We start from the raw sequence: 7,682 nt of genomic DNA, 5'->3' as shown, positions 1-7,682 counted from the left end.
CAATCCAGTGACCATGAGAAATGGATTGAATGGAAGAGACTGGAGGCATAGAGAAGACAGTCAGGACTCAGGTGCAATGGTCTGATATCATGGCCTGAACAAGGTTTGTGCTAGTGGGGATGGTGGCAAAGGAACCGAGCAATGTGTGGACTAGTGCTTATTTTCACAGCTAATATCTGTTTCCTATCGGGCATAATATTCTCAAAGATGATTAAGTGATGCCTGCTTTTTCTTGGAGAGGCTTGGCTAAGGAGGTTATTTTTCATAATTTGAGAAGTCAGGAACTCTGCCTACAACTCAGGGGTCCCCCTCACAGGGCAAATCAGACACTAAGACCTTTAAAGAGCACACATAACCAAAAGAATTTGAACAGTTGTGTTTTCCCGGCCTTCTCACTTGTGACACCCTGCCATCTATACCTGTTCGTATTATACCTACGTCTAAGACAAAACTCCAGCTGCATTTTAAGAACAGGTACATTTCTGAGATTTTAAAATGTCCATCGATGGCCACAGAACTTGACCGGACCCAAATTGAAGGCACATCCTGCCTTCCGGCCTTAACGAACATCACAAAGGAAACTTGCTAACACCTCCAACCCTTTTCACATCAATTCTATTTGCCTGGAAAGCTCTCCCTTCCATTATCCTCATTTATGATGCAGCTCAGATCCACCTCTCCCAAGGCAAAGTCAGACATGCACTCCTTTCTGCTCCCATAATGCCCTCCATATTTCTCTATTACAGCGTTTGTCATCTGTCTAATAACTACTTAATTACTTATCTTTCTCTCTCACCTGGACTGTGAGCTATTTAAGGCTAAAGAATTAATTTTGCTGATTTATTTATCTTCAGTGCCAGGCGAGACACCAAACACATACATAAATGTTTGGTAAAATAACTTGCAGTCAGCACATAAACACCTGATAAAAATCTTCAATTAAGGAAATTCAGGTGAAAATGACAAAATGTTTAAAAAATAATTTAAAAGTTAAAAAAGTAACCAAAATAATGTATTCATATTGTTTATAAAGTCAAATAATTCTATAAGGCTTATGATGAAAAGCTGTAATCTCCAGCTTCACCTATCTTTAACCTCAAACCTCCCTCCCCAAACTCTTAGCTATTTCTTTTGGTATTTAGTTCCATTAAAAGGTAATATGTTTATATTGATTCTTTTTGAGTTATCAATTTTAGACATTATCTTTTGAATTCCTACTGTGAAAAATGATGTTTCAACCCTCTTCCATCACTCTAGGCCCCAATTTCCTCTCCCTAATTTAGTTAAAATATAATATTTGACTAAATCAAAATTAACTCTTTGGCTTATTATAAGTATTGTTTACTGATAAGCTAAGCACTGTGCTATATTTATATTTCCTTTCTTGTACACACTTTTCATACTGGATAGCCTAGGCATGAAATTTGGCTATGTGATCTTGGGCAAGTATTTGATCTCATGCTTCAGTTTCCTCATTTTTAAAATGGTGATAATAATAGTACTTACCTCAAAGAATGTTGTGCGGATTAAATGAGTTTACAGACGCATGTGTAAACTGCTTAGAACAATGCCTGACTTCTACTACGATATATAATAATATGGTATTACTCTTATTCTTATTAGTTTCTATAGCTTCCCCCTGGAATCTCCCCTCAGCATACACTTCAGCTTTCTCAACTCTGCTAACTTTTCCCTTTTCTAAAAATATGTCCCCTAACAGCTCTCTTGCATTCTTTTTATTGTGAATTGACACCTTTAAAACAACCATTTGTTCTCATTTTATTGATGTTTTGGGAGAGGGGAAGAGATAAGCACATTCATAAATGATATCATATGTAAAACATTTATGTTACATACATAATACATATTATATAAATGATATAACATATTGCATACATGTTATGTTAGAACTGGTCAAAGGGCCAAAATTTAAAGCATTGAGATTATAACATCAATGTTGATAAGATTGTGGTGAAATAGGGAACTCATTCATTGTTATCAATATAAATTAATATAATTACTTTGGAATACAGAAATTTATATTAAGTCATAAAAATACTTTGACCTTCAACTGGTTATTCTAGGAAATTATTTAGAGGGAAAAAAATCAATAAACAAAAAGTTATTCATTTTAATAAAAAATTAGAGGCAACAAAATTTCCAACAATCTCAAGGTGTTAAAATTCAGTAGATATATAGTGCATCCAGTTGCTAATATGACATAGTAATTATTTTCAAATATGAATTACGTTAAATTTTAAATATTACAATATAACTCTAAGTGCAAAGAAAAGGACGCAAACATGTGTTCATTGTGGGTAAGCAATGTAAACTTTATATGTTAAAAAGGGGACATGCAAAAACAAAACCAGGTGTTTTAGAGAGGTAGAAGTAGGGAGGTTTTGTGTTTCTTTAAAAAAATTCCTTTTATGTTGTCATAAAAATGTTTTTATAATTAAAAAAAAGAAAACCTCAAGCCTAAAGCTGACAAAAATCATAGTGATTGTGTCTACCAGTCCCCTTAGATGAAGATGAAAACTGAACTGTTCAACCAAACATCTGAAAGTTTCAGAACAGCTAGGTCTTTGATGTTGGGTAGACTAAACAACCAGATGTTTGACTGAAGTTTTCCGTTTTCATCTGAAAGGCTGACATCATGCAACTATAGTCTGAGTGCATTACTGATGTCAGTCACCATAAAGTTCAATGTTGTAAACAAGGCCCCACACAGCACTCCTGGTTTTCCTCATTTGGTACTCACAAATACCGTCTTTAGCTTGCTCTTTGCTTTAGGTGTTACATAACTCTTTGATTATTCTTCATTATCTGAAGAATAAACGCTAAACTCCTTAACCCTTCATAATGTGGCTCCAACTGATATTACCAGCCCCATCTCTCATCGTTTCCCTCCCTTACAAAGTCTATACTCTCTAGATGCTAGAAATACAGTCCCTGACCCTCAAGATACTCATAGTTGTATTATTGTTGTTGTTGTTGTTGACTAGAGAATATTAGTGTTATCATTCACTGAGTTAGTATGTGCCAGAGTACGAGGGTTTAGTATACACTATTGAATTTAATCTTACCATAACTTTCTGTGGCTTTAGTATTTCCATTTTGCTAACAGAGAAAGGGAAGCTAGAGAGGTTAAGTATCTTACCCAAAGTTATATAACCAGTAAGTTACAGAGCCAAGACTCAGTCTATTGGATTCTGAAGCCTGTGCTTTTAATCATAACACCATAGAGACATGTCTACTGATACATTTACTAAGGTATTATGGTTGCTATGTGGAAGTATGGAAAGAATGAGGACTATAAAATGACAGAAAATAACGTATAAATAGGCAAAGGTTTGGTCCAAGTACATTCTGGGCTCTAGCCCAGTACTAGGGACACAGAGAAATCAAATATCATTTCTGCACTGAAGGAGAAATCAGTCTGATAAGAGTGTCCGGCACCCAGAATTAGGTGGGAAGCACAGCTGTTCCAGAAATGGAGCCCACAGGAGCAATGGTGTGATACGTGCCCAGGGCTTGGCTGGGGTACAGGATCTCAGGGTAAAAGCTCCAGTTAACAAGGAGAAAGGGAAGAGAGCGATCCCAGATACTGAGTGACTGAGGAAGAGTGACCAGGGAGATCTCTGTTTCCCCACAGGAATATTTGCGAGATGGGTAAAGAGGAGAAACTGTTACTCAGCAGATTCACGAAAGCACTGAAACACATGACAGGCACAACTATTGAAAACAACAATAAAGATTCATTTATTTTACTACTTCCTATTCTGTACCTCTGTTGGGCACCAGGGATCCAGATTAGAGTCAGACACAGTTCCTCCCTGTAGCGGTCATTGTGCTTGGCTCATTCTTTCCACAAATAAGTATGGAGAACCTGCTATGTAAGGCATTGCTCTAGGCATTGGGGCTACAACAGCAAACAAAACAGACATGACTTCATGGAGCTTTCATTCTATTAGGGGCAGACAGAGAAATGAATATGTAGAATGTATAGTATTTTAGATGGTTCTAACTAACAGCCAGGATGAAAAATAAAGCGGGGAAGAGGGACAGGAAGTATCAGTGAGATACAAAGGTCAGGAAAGGCCCCTCTAGGAAGGTGATATTTGAGCAAAGACCTTGCATTTTCACAAAAACGGGAGCATTCCAGGTAGAGGGAAGAACAAGTGCAAAAGCCCCGAGGCTGGAGTGTGCTTGGTGTGATCCAGGAACAGCACAAAAGCCAGTGTAATGGGCAGAGTGAGCATTCTAAGAATTTTGACTTTTATTCTAAGAAAGATGGATAGCTATTAGAGGGTTTTGAACCAATTAGTGATATGATCCACTTTATGAAGTCACATTTTCATTCTGGTAGCTGTATGGATAATAGAGTGAAGGGGGATAAGGGAGGGAGCAGGGAGACCAGTGAGGAGGCTGTTGCAGTAATCCAAGGGAGAGAATATGATGGCTCGGCTCAGGATGACAGAAGTAGAGGTAGTAAGTGGTCTCTTTCTGGAAACAAGGTATTTTAAAGGTAGAACTTGGTAAGTTTGCTGATGGATCAAATAGGGGTATGAAAGAGTAGAGTCAAGGGTGACACCAAAGTTTTACCTTAAGGAATGGAAGAATGGAATTGTAATTTACTTTGACGAGTAAGACTGAGGAAGAAGCAAGTTTGAAAGGAAAGATCTAGAGCTCAGTTTGAATATATTAAGCTTTATACTATGCATATTAAGTATTTAGGTAGAGATGATGAATAGGCAATTGGATATATGGGTCTGGAGTTCAGGGAAGAGGGCCAAGCTAAAGATAAATAATTGGGAGTCATCAGTATATCGATAATATTTGAAGCCACATGCGGCCACCAAGGAAGTGAGTATATAGAAGAAAAAAAATCCAAGGACTAAGCTCTGGGCACGCCAATATTTGGAGGTCAGGACATGGAAACCAGAAAAGGAGACTGAGGAGGACTTATTAAAATTATAAAGAAAACCAGTAGAGGGTAGATTCTAGAAATAAAACAAAGAAAATGTTTCTAGGAAAAGGTAGTAACTCGGTCATGTGCTCCTGAGAATTGACTGTCAGACTTAACAATATGGAAGTTATCGGTGACCTTGACAAGAGAAATTCTGACAGAATGTTGGGGGCATAGCCAGACTGGAAAAGTTTGAGATTTAGAGGAAAGGAAGTGGACACAGTGAGATAAGACTTTTGAGGACTTTTGTAGTAAAGAGAAATAGGGTTGAAGTTGGAAGGGTATGTGGAGTCAGGGGAGGATGACTTTTAAGACGGAAGAAATACAGGCATTTGTGTGTGTGTGTGTGTGTGTGTGTGTGTGTGTGTGTGTGCATGTGTGCGTGTGTGCACGCGCGCTTATAGTAATGATCTAGTTTAGAGTTTTTCAACTATTAACATTTTGGGCACAAGAATCTTTTGTTGTGGAGGGCTGTCCTTTGCACTGTACCGGTAAGATGTTTAGAAACACCCCTGGCATTCTGTCCACTAGATGGCAGTAGAATTCCCCCATCCCCCAGTTGTGCACAGGGTTTAGCACAGAATTTCTAGATGTTGCCAATTGTCCCCTGCGGTGTGTGTGCTGGGGCAGGAGTGGGCAAAATCACTACTAGTTGAAAACCAATGATTTAGTCGAAAAAAAAAAACTATTGGTGAGGCAGGATAAAGAATGGGAGAAGTGCAGGGCAATATCCTTGAGATGGTAAGAAGGGATGGGATCTAGTGCATAAAAAGAGGGATGGGTCTGCGTTTCACAGACTGTGAATCTACATTAACAGAGAAAGCAGAGGGTATGGCACAGATGCAGCTGGATGGCTAGATGTGGTAGGATGCTAAGGAAGATCTCTTCTAGTTGCCTTTGTTTTCTCAGTAAAATAAGAAGCAGAGTAAGCAGCTAAAAGCAAGCACACAAAAGGAGGTGTTGGAGGTTTTAGGAGACTGGAAATCTGATGGGAGGTCCTCTGGGATAACGAATGACACAATGGAGTGGTGTGTTGTCATTGCTGAACAGCTGTACCTTTCAGCAGTAAAGACCCATTAAGAGTAGAGTCAAACTCACAGTGGCTGAGGCGGCGGGGCGGAGGTGGGCTCAGCTCAGCAGTTTGAGGAGCTTCGGCGCCTCAGAGCCAAGAGCACTCTGAGTTAGCCCTTCGCATTTCCTGTGTGGAGCAGAGTGCCTGCATGGAGTTCACAGGCAAGAAATGCTTACTGACCTAAATGCAGTGGCATTTTGCTGACGCATTTGAATCAGAGACAGGTACTCTTCTGATTGGGTGAGCAGCTGAAGTAGTGTGCAGGTCCCTCCTTGTCCATTTTTGGCACCTTGCGCCCCACAGTGTGCTCAGATGAACGAGGTGATGGCAGAGTTAGCCAAAGAACACGCCCAAGTTTCATCTGTGAAGTTGGAAGCTGAAGCAATTCCTGAAATATCTGAAAAATATGAAGTTAGTTCTGTTCTAGTCACTTTTCTGTTTCTCAAGAATTCTCAGAAAATTGACAGATTAGATGGTGCATGTGCCCCAGAAGTGACCAAAACAGTTCAGCGACATGGTCTGTGGGCTCCTTCCCAACCAGTGGGAATGAGCATCCTAAAGGAGACCTCAATCTTCCTGGGAAGAAGTTAACTCACGCTGCCCCCTGCATGCTGTTTGTGAAAGGGACTCCGCAGGAGCCACCTGTGGTTTCCGTAAGCAGGTATTAGAAAATTCTTAACAAACACAACATTCAGCTTAGCAGTTTTGGTATCTTCTCAGATGAAGTTCATCACAACCTGAAAACCTATTGCAATTGGCCCACCTATCCCAGGCTCTATGTTTCTGGAGATCTCACAGGAGGACTTGATATAACTCAGGGGCTAGAAGCATCTGAAGAACTGGATACAGTTTGCTCCAGAGCTCCTGAATTAGAGGAAAGGCACAAAGTACTGACAAATAAAGCTTCTGTGATGCTCTCTATGAAAGGAAACAAACAGGAAGCTAAATGTGGATTCAGCACACAAATTTTGAAAACACTAAATAGTTCTGGTGTTGAGTATGACACATTTGATATTATTGGAGGATGAAGAAATTTAGCAAGAATTTAAAACTTACTTCAATGGCCAACATACGAGTATATCCTCAGCTGTAGGTGAAAGGGGAACTTGTTGGAGGACTGGATATTGTTTAGGAACTGATAGAAAATGGTGAATTGCTGCATATACCAAAAGGAGAAAATTAATAAATGTTAAACTTGGTGCCTAACTATTGTAAGAATTTTTTTTTTTTTTGTAAGAAATATTTAATGACAGTGGAGTAGATCATGGGTCAGTTGTCAGAAATGGACTAGGAGAAGAAAAATGTTTCTTCCCCAGTTTTGCTTTGTGTATTCCACAAGGTTGTGCTAAATGCTATATGTATGTTACGTTTTTTCCCCCCACCAAAAATAGAATGCAATAAACATCTTTAAATTCAATTAAAAATAATTGTGTAAAAAAAAAAAAAAAAAAAAAAAAAAGAGTAGAGTCAGACTAATTAACATTGTTGTTGTGTTTCTCTCCAGTCACACTCAGGGGTCTTGGTGCACAGGACAACCTGAGAGTTAGATATGAGCAGGGTTGTAGTCTTACTCAAAGAGTATCATGAAATGAAGGGGGCAAGGAAGTTGATAGTATACAAGTGAGTGATTATAATGACTGA

At 39.0% G+C, this 7,682-nt stretch overlaps 1 pseudogene; it reads left to right on the top strand.

Moving 5' to 3' along the window:
- The first annotated feature begins 6,649 nt into the window (after positions 1 to 6,649).
- On the top strand, positions 6,650 to 7,224 carry LOC109453212 (glutaredoxin-3 pseudogene; annotated as a pseudogene).
- The last annotated feature ends 458 nt before the right edge of the window (positions 7,225 to 7,682 follow it).

This window comes from Rhinolophus sinicus, chromosome 14 (assembly GCF_057876585.1).
Source record: "Rhinolophus sinicus isolate RSI-liver-muscle chromosome 14, RSI-T2T, whole genome shotgun sequence".
Lineage (NCBI taxonomy): Eukaryota > Metazoa > Chordata > Mammalia > Chiroptera > Rhinolophidae > Rhinolophus > Rhinolophus sinicus.
Note: the sequence above shows the minus strand (reverse complement) of the source record. Positions and strands in the feature narration are given on the sequence as shown.